Source organism: Nannospalax galili, unplaced genomic scaffold (assembly GCF_000622305.1).
Source record: "Nannospalax galili isolate Female #2095 unplaced genomic scaffold, S.galili_v1.0 scaffold2482, whole genome shotgun sequence".
In the NCBI taxonomy this organism is placed as follows: domain Eukaryota; kingdom Metazoa; phylum Chordata; class Mammalia; order Rodentia; family Spalacidae; genus Nannospalax; species Nannospalax galili.
The window spans coordinates 226,359-238,092 of record NW_008347234.1 but is presented as its reverse complement, the minus strand read 5'-3'; the positions used below and the strand labels follow the sequence as shown (position 1 = coordinate 238,092).

At 38.5% G+C, this 11,734-nt stretch overlaps 1 pseudogene; it reads right to left on the bottom strand.

Moving 5' to 3' along the window:
• Positions 1-2,390: 2,390 nt before the first annotated feature.
• On the bottom strand, positions 2,391-3,275 carry LOC103742685 (annotated as a pseudogene).
• Between the last annotated feature and the right edge of the window lie 8,459 nt (positions 3,276-11,734).

The following is an 11,734-nucleotide window of genomic DNA, read 5'->3' as shown; positions in this document are numbered from 1 at the left end:
GTTTCCCTGTAGCCCTATCTGGGCTGGGACTGCCTATGTATAACAGTCTGGCCTTGATCTCACATTGATCCACCTGCATCTGCTGAGACCAAACATATGCACCACGACACCAAACCTAATTTCAAATTAAATTTTGGCTCATCTAAGATTTATACCATTTATTAAATGACTTTATAAATTGCTAGTGTGTCTTATTCCCAAGATTTCTCAATGTTTTGCTTTTTACTTGTGTTCTTGATTAATAAATACATTTTTTCTTATCTTCATATTTTATGCTTAACAGATCAATTTACATGCCTATAGGTTATAGAACGATGTATCAACATACATGTACAGTATGTAATGATCAAATAAACATCTTTTGCTTTCCCCTTCTCTTAGCTATTTAGCCCATCTTCATGGTAAGAACATCATGATCTTCTCTTATAGATATTTTAAAGTATTAGATACATGATTCCCGATAAGAATTCTTTTATGTAACAGCATGATACTCTTGTGTGAATGGCACTGTTGGTGTGGAGCAATACTACCATTCACATCATTAATATTTGATAAAGATAATACATGGCACTTACTGGCTTACCCAAGGGCATAGCAGGGCTTGTTTTTCTAATAATTTGTAATGATTTTATAGAGACAGTTAACTCATCAGCAAAATAGATGGCTATATCCTTCAAAGATACAATATCAAGTCCTTTTATTACAAACCCAAATGAACGGAAACAGAATGCTGAAGAGATAGCTCATATTACTGCATTGCCACTTCTAGTTCTTAAATGAAATGAAGACTTGAAGACTGGCATAGGACTACGAACATTAACCTTCTCTCTAGAAAGTGTAGGCGTTCTTTGAATACCAGTGTCAGATTCTATGAAATACCAGTTCTTACAATGCCTAGATTATTTATTCCAGAGAACTGAAGTTTTCAAATGGCAACATATACACAGCCTTAAAACACAGTGTATGAAGGAAGGAGTATTTTTAACATTTGTTTCCCTCAAGTTTTGGAATCAGTAATCACATGTTCTGTATTGTACACGTGCTTAATATTGAAGTAAAAATTACATGTCTCTAACATACAAAACATAGCTTGATCTAATTAATTATTTAGCTGTTGTGAGGTACTGCACCAGAGAAGACCACTCAAAGTTTTGCCAAATGAGTCTTGTATTAGCTTGCCAGCAGCTACACGAGGGTGTCAAGAACCCAAATGCAGACCCAAGCAGCCCCTAGGGTAAGCTTTTATACAAAGAAACCATAACCAGGGGTGAAAAGTTTAAGTTCCCAAGCTTACAGGTGGAGACCCCCTGTAACAATTTCTATTCTATTAAGGAACAATTACTATTTTGCAGAAGCAAGCCAAGCATAACTTACAGAAGCCAAAAATCTGCTGTTAGCAGGTGCACTCCAGAACAGGCTGACCTGTTCCCAAGACTACTTGAGTCCTGCTGACATGTTTTTCCATACCCTGGGCCAATTGCCTGATAATTTCAAAGGCTAGGGTCAGCCTAAACTTCACCATGGCATAGCTATGGTCAAGAAGGTGCCATATCACATAACTAAAGCATATTATATCCCAGTACTTTTCCATTAGTTCAGTGCTATTACTGCAAAGTAAATCTGTGATCTATTACTGAGTACATAGGTAGAGAAAGCAAGCTCGGCAAATCACTGAAGTAGGAAATGTGAAAATAAAAATATATACAAAGTACTATTAAAACTTTATATAATTTTCAAAGTATATCAGACTATTGAAGTTATATGAACATGTGTTTTAAATTACCAATTAAAGGAAAATATGTATATATAGTTATAGTTACTTGAACACATTTTCTGCACATCCATATACAAAGGGGATGACTAATATATTATCTATTAAACCATCACATTAATATCCTTCATAAGGGTTTTGGCAAAACCAAAATTTATAGACATTATCATTCATGTATTTTGATCCTGAATATAATATTTCCATTTTTCAATACAACAGACTTGCAGAAATAAGGGTGTCACTTCCAGGACTTGAGAGATGGCTCAGTGGTTAAGAGTACTGACTGCTCTGGCAGAGGACCTCAGTTCAATTCCTAGCACCCACATGGTAGCTAACAACCATCCGTGTCTCCAGTCCCAGGGGATCCAATGCCACTTTCTGACCTCCACGGGCATTACATGACATGGGTGCACTTATATACATGCAGGCAATATGCTCATACACATTAAAAAAATTTTAAATGAAATAACAAATATTTTTTAAGTGTTACTTAGGGAATTTAATTTTTTATATGTCTACAAATGTGACTGTTTACATTGAAATGTACACAGGATGTTTTAGAGGAATGAATCTAGCCTTACACCACATTAAAAATGAAATCCTAATGATTTTTTTGATTCTAGTAAAATTTCCTGAATGTGTTCTTGATATCCTTGTTCCTCAGGCTGTATACCAGAGGGTTCAGCATGGGAATGACCATCGTGTAGAACACAGATGCAATTTGATCAGTGTCCATGGAGTGATTTGAGTTGGGCTGTGGGTACATGAAGATGACAGTCCCATAGAAAATGGAGACTGCAGTGAAGTGGGAGGCACAGGTGGAAATAGCCTGCTGATATCCTGCAGCTGATTGCATCTTTAAGATCATTATAAAAATGAATACATAAGTTGTCCCAAAAACTATGAAAGCAAAAAAGCTATTGAAGCTGGCTGCATAAATAAGAACCAGCTCGCTAACATGTCTATCAGAGCAGGAGAGAACCATGACTTCTGGAACATCACAGAAGAAGTGGTGGACCACATTGGACTCACAGAAGGAGAGACTGAAAGTGTCCACAGTGTGGATGGAGGCATTCAGGAAACCACATATGTAAGAACCTATGACATTCAAAAACACATGCTGTCATGGTGGTGGCATAGTGCAGGGGATTGCACACTGCTGCATAGTGATCATAGGACATTGAAGCCAACAGTAAATTTTCCACACTACCAAAGGCTCCAAAAATGAACATCTGAGCAGCACAGTCATTGTAGGAAACGACTGTGTAGCCTGTGAGGAGTCCAGTCATGACTAGAAATCTACCAGAGACAGGTTACCTAGGAAAAAGTACATGGGTGTGTGGAGACAAGAGTCCAAGAGAATTAGCAGGGTCATTCCCAGGTTCCCAAACAGGGTGATGGTGTAGATGAGGAGGAAGGAGATAAAGAGGGGAACCTGCAGGCCTGGGTCATTGGTGAGTCCCAGCAGGATGAACTGTGTCACTTCTGTCCTGTTCTCCATCAGTGGTATCTGGCTGTCTTTAAATTCTGTGCATCAATGAGGAAAGAGGAATAAAATGTAAAGAAACTTAATAGACATTGGAGAGTATATAGTCAGATACTTTATTTTATCAAACAAGAACTTTAAAAATCGTGCAGAAAGAAGCATTAATATGAAAATCAAGTAGACTGAATTATTTATTCACGTGGCTATATGCATGTGTGTTAGGAGATTGTTAATGACTCCATTACCTGATTTTAAGTTATAATATTTTGTAAACTGAGATGAAGCCAATAACAATAAAAATAACTTGTGAAGATAACTCTGGCAATTCACTTCTGAGCTCAGTAAAAGTTGACAATTTCAGTTGTCCATTTTTCAATGTCTGCTATAGACAGAGCCTCTAGATTTGTGATCCTGTATCCTGTCATCTATATTATAACTTCATGATTGATATTCCATGTAAATTATGTGGTATAAGAGCTGAGTAACTTATTTATTGGCAATCACTGTTTTGAATCCCATGATAAAATTTAACCTATGCTAAGTGGTACCTAACTCTGAGACTAAATTAAATTGAAATCAAACTGAAATTAACAGAATGTGTAATTACTGCTTACTTGAAACTAGGTTTAGGTTTCAAAAGGAATTACAGACCTGATTAATTAGATAGTGATGAAGACTTGATTACTGTATATTTCCCTGACATTCAAGGTAAAACAAATAAACACACTGAAACCTGAAAAATAAATAATAATTTCAACAAGAACAGTATTCTATATGAATTTATGAGCTCTGAACTGCATTTTAATTTTTCCCTCAAAACTCATGTTTACCACCAGCATTTCCATATCTATACATGTTGACAATGCCACTAAAAATATAAACTGATTAGGTTGAAGATGAATTTATTGGTGGGTTGCCATAGCACTTCTCTATGTAGATACGGTGGGATTTTTCGGGTGTTCTGATGGTGGGAATAAGGTTAACTTGTAGATGTAATTCTGAGAGAAGGTGGGTATGGACTACATCACACAGAGCTTAGCCTCACACCTGCCACTCACTACTTAGGACTCCTTGGTCTTGACCTATGTCCCCTGAACATATTTCGACCTACAAAGTGAATAGTGTAATCAGACCTAGCTTGAGGTATTATTGTGTGAATCAAACAAGATAATACAAAAATAGTAAAGTGCTGGTGTTGAGCACAGCCCAGTGAGTGCTAACTTCTATATTGTCTTCAGGATGGGAGTGTGGTCTTTCTGCTGGTCTGATTAGGTAGAAGCTAGCATGCAGAGCTGCAGCTGCAGGTGAATGGGAAATTTGAAGCTTCTCTCAGCAATTTGCATTTCTGCCTCCTTCAGGACCAATAACAAAGTCTGTTCTCTTCAACCTGTGCCTGGCTACTTCCTCCACACATTGATTTGCTCCACACATCTGAATTGCTCCTGTAATTCCCTGTGAGGAATATTCTCTAGAAACTCTTACTTGAACCCCATATTTTCCTTTTGGCAAAACAGTCCATTTTCTTCAACTCATTCTTTCTTCCATGACTGTCATACCATATGTCCTAGTTTGTTTCTCCATTGCTGTGACAAAATACTCTGACCAACACCAACTTGGGGAGGAAAGGGTTTATTTATGTTACATCTCCTGGGTCACCGTTTATCAGGGAACTCAAGGTAGGAACTCAGAGCAGGAACCTGGAGACAGGAGCTGGAGCACAGGCCATGGAGGAATGCTGCTTACTGGCTTGCTTCCCTGGCCCCTGCTCAGCTTGCTTTCTTATGCAACACAGGCCCTGCCCAGGAGTGGCACCACCCACAGTGGGCTGAGCCCTACCACATTACTCAGCAATCAAGAAGGTACCCCATGGACATGGCCACAGGCCAGTCCAATGAAGGCAATTCCCAAGTTGAGGATCCTTCAACCCAGATGTGTCAAGTTGACACTAAAGCTATCCAGCACACCATAGCAAAGTCACAAGAGAGACAGAAACAGCAGCTTTGCCATTCTGGTAAAAATCTTTAGTTCTAGTTGTTAGGGTGCCAGGCCCTATTTCATGAAACATTTCATTTGAATGTTGTCACATAGTTATTATAGTCCAACTTTTTAATTTGTTAATTTTTAATTTGTTTAATCCAGCATAGTGAGTCTGTAATAATAGTCACCTGTGGAATATTGCATACATACAGTTAAATAGTTCATTTTATGGTAGTGATGAAAAACTGTCATGTCCCCCAAAGCTTGGAAAAATGGAGAAAGGAGCATAAATATGAATCAGTTTGTGATCCCCAATGAATACTTTTTCATAAAAGAATCATTCACTTTCATCTATGTACACAGGAAATATGAGATTAAATCTATCACACATAATTTGCAAATTGTAATTGTATAAACAGAAATAAGAAAAATCTATAAAATTTTTTATCATTTGAAAGCTAGTTTTCATCTTTGAGTATTTTTCCTTATCCATGGTAAAAAGACTTACAGAAAATCTTCAATTGAGAAGAAAGCTGCATGTGCTGACAGCGACTGTCATTCAGATGAGCAGATTCTGCCCAGTGGACAATGGCATACAGCAAACCTTTCTTAGTCAGCATCATGTCCAGTCATGTCAGTGTTTAGAACTAATATGCAGAGCTCAGGAAACAACTGAGACTTGATCTCAGGAAACTTGGCCCCTAGAAATAGCTGTAGCTTTCATTCTACTTTCCTTGAAAGAAGCAGTGAACACTCTGTGGGAATTAGCTGGTTATTTTAATTAGTCACCAATGTTTTTATTAATTTTCATGTATTTTTAGATGTTGCATTTAATGCAGTTTCTAAATAATACAATGCACACTTTCTAGTTTGTAATTCTAAGAAATTTGTTTGGTGTGTTTCATGAATTTTCTGCACAATCACTAGAACCAATACATCTGAACTTCTCTTTGATAATTTTTGCCACCCACTTTCTACGGCACTGAATGAACTCTCTTGATCAATTTTGCTATTGCTAGAGTGTTTGTAAACTACACTTTAGAAAAACATGGACTTTGAGTCAGTATCTTTGCTTATTTAAAGTCCATGCTTGCTATACCTGTGTTATAGTAGAATCCTTTTGTTGTGGAGTAGTAAACCAATGTGGGAACAATAAAAATTATTTTTCCATTCTGTAACTGAGGGAACATCTGTGTTGGTTTCAGTGTTTAGTGATTATTTTAACAACTGATTTAACAATTAAGCAGTTTAGTGTGGTAAAATTACACGTCATGAGATTGATACCAAAAGCATAAGACACAATCCCCCAAATTGACAAGTGGGATAACATGTAACTTAAAGACTTCTGGGGTTAAAGGTCAGGGTTAAAGGTGACTGCTGTTAAACCTGACAACCTTAGTTCCATTGTCAAGGACCCACCTACATGGTGAAAAGAGAGAACAAACCCCTGCAAGTTGTTCTCTGATCTCTATACATGCAGTGCGGTGTGTTCTCTCACAAACAGATGGAGAGACAGAGACAGAGAAAGACAGAGAGAGAGAGAGAGAGAGATAAATAAGAAAAATAAAGGCAGTAACCAATGATAATTAGTAGAATTTTTCCTATCAAGAACTTCAGAAGAAAGAGTCCCTCAGAACTATACTAAGCACAAGACCGCCTCATGCAGAAACAGTTAATCTCGTGGAGACAGAAGAGGGCACACAGCATGAAGTGAGCCTCTGCAACAGGTAGTACTGGGCAGCCTGATGTTGCCAAGACTGCCTAGGCTTGCCCAGGGGCCTGGGAGACTCCCCGAGGGTAGTGCAGTTAGGAGATGCTCCTTTTGACCCAAGAAATTCTTTCCAGGGGGTGACCCCATAAGATCCAAGGGCTGGCTGCTTCTCTGACCCTAGTGTTGCTGACAAGACTCTGAAATACTTGGAGGTGAGGGGAGAGTGGGCAGGTCTGGCACCCTGGAGGCAGGACTGTGCCTCCCGCTGTCCTCTCCTGCTGTCTCAGCCTGCGTGCTCTGAGGCCACTGGGGACAGCTGTGAGGCAGGAAGAGAAGGGTCAGGAAGGGCACATCTGGCTTCCCTGAGGACCCAGCATCCTTGGCTGCTGCTTCAGCCACCACCCACAGTCACAGCAGTGTCTGGAACCTCCTAGGACAGCAAGATCTTGACCTATCAGCATGGAATTCTGACCTCGCTCAACAGTGGGATTTGTGGAAGGCCTGAGCCACCCAGGAACCAGCCACACATACACATCTATTATATACCGTGTTCAAATGTGATTTATCCCAGTATACAGGTGTGGCTCAGTGTATAGACAGCAATAAACATACTATAGCATACATAACACAAGAAGAACAAAGACAATAAGAAACATGAGACCGAGGGTAAAGCACACATGTACACATGTGCACTGAGAGAGAGAGAGAGAGAGAGAGAGAGAGAGAGAGAGAGAGAGAGAACTAATTCAAAATGGAATTTAAATATTTTAAAAAGCTTCTACACAGCAGATAAAGTAATCATCAGAGGGAAAAGACAGCCTACAGAATGGGAAAAAAATTTGCTGCCATTGACAGAGAGGAGGTTATGAAGAATTGGAAAACTTGAATTCTGAAAAGACACAAATTCATCAGCAAGTGGCCAATGAACTTAATACAATTTTCTCAAAAGAAGAAATGTAGCTGGTCATAAATATGAAAAAATGTTCAACATTCTTAGCCATAAAAATATACAAACTAAACAAGGTTTGAGATTCATGCACTCAAGTTGGAATGGCTATAATCAAGAAAATAACTGAAAACAAATGTTGATGAGAAAGTATGGAAAGAGCCCTTATTAGCTGCTCATAGGATTCCATTACATTATCATTCTTATAAAACTAAAAATAGAACTATCAAATGACCAAGATATATTACTCCTAGGCATTTATTCAAAAGACTTAATTCCTAGTGCTGATGTGCATGCACAACCATGTTTGTTGCAGCTCTATTCACAATATGCAATATTTGGAACAAATCTAGATAGCCATAGAGAGATGAATGGATAATGAAAATGTGGTATGCAGACACATGGAATTTTGTTCTGTTGTAAAGAAAAATGATAGGGTATTTTCAGGAAAATAGGGTGAGTGTTAATAGCATATATATGACATGAAAGGAAAAGGGAAGAATATTTGGGGTAAAAGTGGAACCATCTAGAGGAGGTCAGGGACCCAAGAGAGAGTCATAGAACAGAGAGATGAATTAGAGCAAAGTATAATGACATGTATGTTTAAAACTGCCATTCTGAAACACATTATTTGTATGTGAACTTTAAAACTTATTCTAAATTCATTAATTTTTTAGGCGTCTTCACACTGTATACATCTCTAAACTTTTTAATAGTATATTAGCATTTTTTTACTCAGAAAAGTGAGTATATTGTTTGAATAGAAACTTCTACAAAGAATAAATGCAAATATCCAATGAGTTTATGAAAAATTCTAAATCATTGGTCATCAAAATACAAATGAGAAATCAAGCTGGTACTGATCTTGAAGATTCACCACTATTGGCCAGCTTTCATAATCCAGGAAGGTGTTATGCAAACTACCAGAAAAGTAATCATCAGTCCTACACAGCTGTGAATCATGTGAGCTATAATAATGACTGCTCTGACAAGACTGGCCCATTGGTGTAATAATGGCATGAATGTTGTGGGAGTAACCAGTCACTCCATTTGGATTTAAAGCCTATTGCACAAGATGGAGCCCATACCTAGCACTGTAATCAGGGCCGAGAACCAGTAGCCAGACAGGGAACAGGCAAAAGGAGAAAACCTACTACTACCAGCCTGCTAACTGGACAGAGTAGTAAACTGACACCTAATAACATTTTGTTATATCCATAGATTAATGCATCCCTCAGCTTTCACCAGAGAAGAGGCTTCTTCCTGCAGTGATGGCAATTAGCATAGAGACCCTCAACTGGTCAACATGCAGAGAATAAGTGACTGAAAAGTGCTCAGCTCCAAATGAGACACCTATATCACACCCTCTCTTCCCAAGGCTCAAGGTTTGTTGCAAGGGGAGGAGGGCAGAAAGATTTTCGGAGCCAGGGGTAGTGGGTGAATATAAGGAAGTGATGTTGTCTAGATACAACAGGCAATTGCAGATATGAACCCACAACACTTGCAACAGCATGTACAAGATCTGGGCAAGCCCAAGCTAGACAGAATTCCAGCACAGAGGTGGGAGTTCGGAAAGAACCTGAAGAACAATTGGTAACTGATAGCTGCTTGGAGGGGAAGAGTCAGTTTCCTTTACCTGTGTGATGCTGTGAGGTTGATCATGCTGCAGGGGAATGGACCCACATGCAAAAGCTTTTGGAAAATATGATTTGGACTTGATTGGCCTTAAAAAAAATAACAGATGACCACTCAAGTGAATGGACTTTCACCAGAGGACATCTGGATACAAATGCTTGACTGGATAGAACTTAACATATATGATAGAATGCATAAGTTCCAGTGGGGGGTTATGGGAAATATAGATGGTGGAGTGGGTCTAAATTTGATTAATAACTATTGTTTGAAATGCACACAAAGTCAATAAAATATTTTTTAATTAACAGAGGACATGAAGAGAAGGGAGGTCAGGAGGTGGAGTGTTTCTGAGAGGAGATGGTGGAGGGGATTGAAATACCATCAAAATATATTGTAAGAAAAATCTCAAAAACTTCAATAAAATTTTTTTCTAAATACAAATAAATACCACATTGAGATACCATTTCACCCAAGTCAAAATGGCTAGTGTCAGTATTCAACAGCAGCAAATGCTGAGACAGTGCAGAGTAAAGCGGCCTCTAGACACTATTTTAAAGAATGTATATTTGCGTGTCATGTAGAATCATATTGAGGCTCTTTCCACAACTAGTCAAACACAGAGAATAAATCCCTGTGAGATGCCCAGCCCTAAGTGACACATCTGCAATGGAACCTCTATACCTAAGGCTCATGGGATATAGTGGAACAAGGGGTAGAAAGAATATTAATGCATCTCTCAACTATCACTAGCAAAGCTTCATCACACAACAGATAGTGATTAACACAGAAAGCTACAATTGGTCAAAATGTAAAGAATAAGAGTCTACAGAGTGTATGTCCCAGGATAGAACTCCTATACTACATCTTACCCACCCAGGGCACAGGGCCATTTCAGAAGAGGGATGAAAAAAGCCACGCATGGTAGATGACCACAAGGAAATGGAGTATTCCAGACTTGTGGGAACTTGCTCATATGAACTTGCAGCAATGGTGACAGCATGCACAAGACCCATGCAAACTCAATCCAGACAAAAATCCAGCATAGAACTTGGGAAATGGGTAAGAGGATCTATTGGCAGCTGATCACTGCTCGATGAGGGGGAGTTGGTCCTGTTAAAAACAGTGACACTAGATAGGCTGACCAGGCTCCAATGGATGAACTCACACAGAGGAACATCTGGGCATATAAACTTGACTCTATAAGGTTTAACATATATGAAAAATGCATGGAATTTGGTTGGGAGGCCATGGGGGTGCAGATGGGGAAAGGTACAAATATCATTAAGTTGTATTTTATGAAATGCACAAAGATTCAATAGAAATGTGTGTATATGAAAATCTTAAAGTAATCCTATTATATGATATATCAATCCCAATTTGGAGGGGAGGTGCAGATGGAGAGGGGGCACAAATATCATTAAGATGTATTGTATGAAATACACAAAGATTCAATAGAAATATAGTTCAAAAAAGAAGATTGCTTTGAAAATCTAAAAGTAATCCTATTATATGATGTATCTATCCCAATTTGGAGGGGAGGGGATCTAAGTACCATCAAATTATATTGTATGAAAATCTCAAAAATTCAATAAAAAAGAGAGAGACTATCAAAGGCATACTTGCACATCCATGAATTTACAGCACTATTCACAGTAGCCCCCAAATGAAATCCATTTCTGTGCCCTTCTATGGATGGACTGGTGAGAAAATGTACTGTATGTGCCTGATAACATATAACAGAGGCACAGCACTGTAGTAAGTATGGGGGTAACAGGAGATTGGATAGTGAACATCCAAACACAGGGCTACACAGGAGGAATGAGTTCTAGTGTTCTGTAGCACAGCAGGGTGATGATAGTTCACAATAACCCACTGTACATCATATGAAGAACTAAGAGAAACACACTTGAGGACAGAGAGCTAAGGACATGATAAGGAGAGGGACATGCTAATTGCCCTGATTTGATCACTATTTTCTATACACATGTAGCAAAACATCACACTACACAACCAAATGCATAAAATATTGCATTTAGGATTGAAAAGAAATAAAGATTTAAAACACTACCAATGAAATCTACACGATGACTTTATATCCATACACAGGTGCCAAGGATCTGAATGCAAGTGACCATGACTAGTAATAATCAGATACATACAGATTAGAGATGCATGCGCTAACATCTAAGAGTTATTAGCAAATCAGGG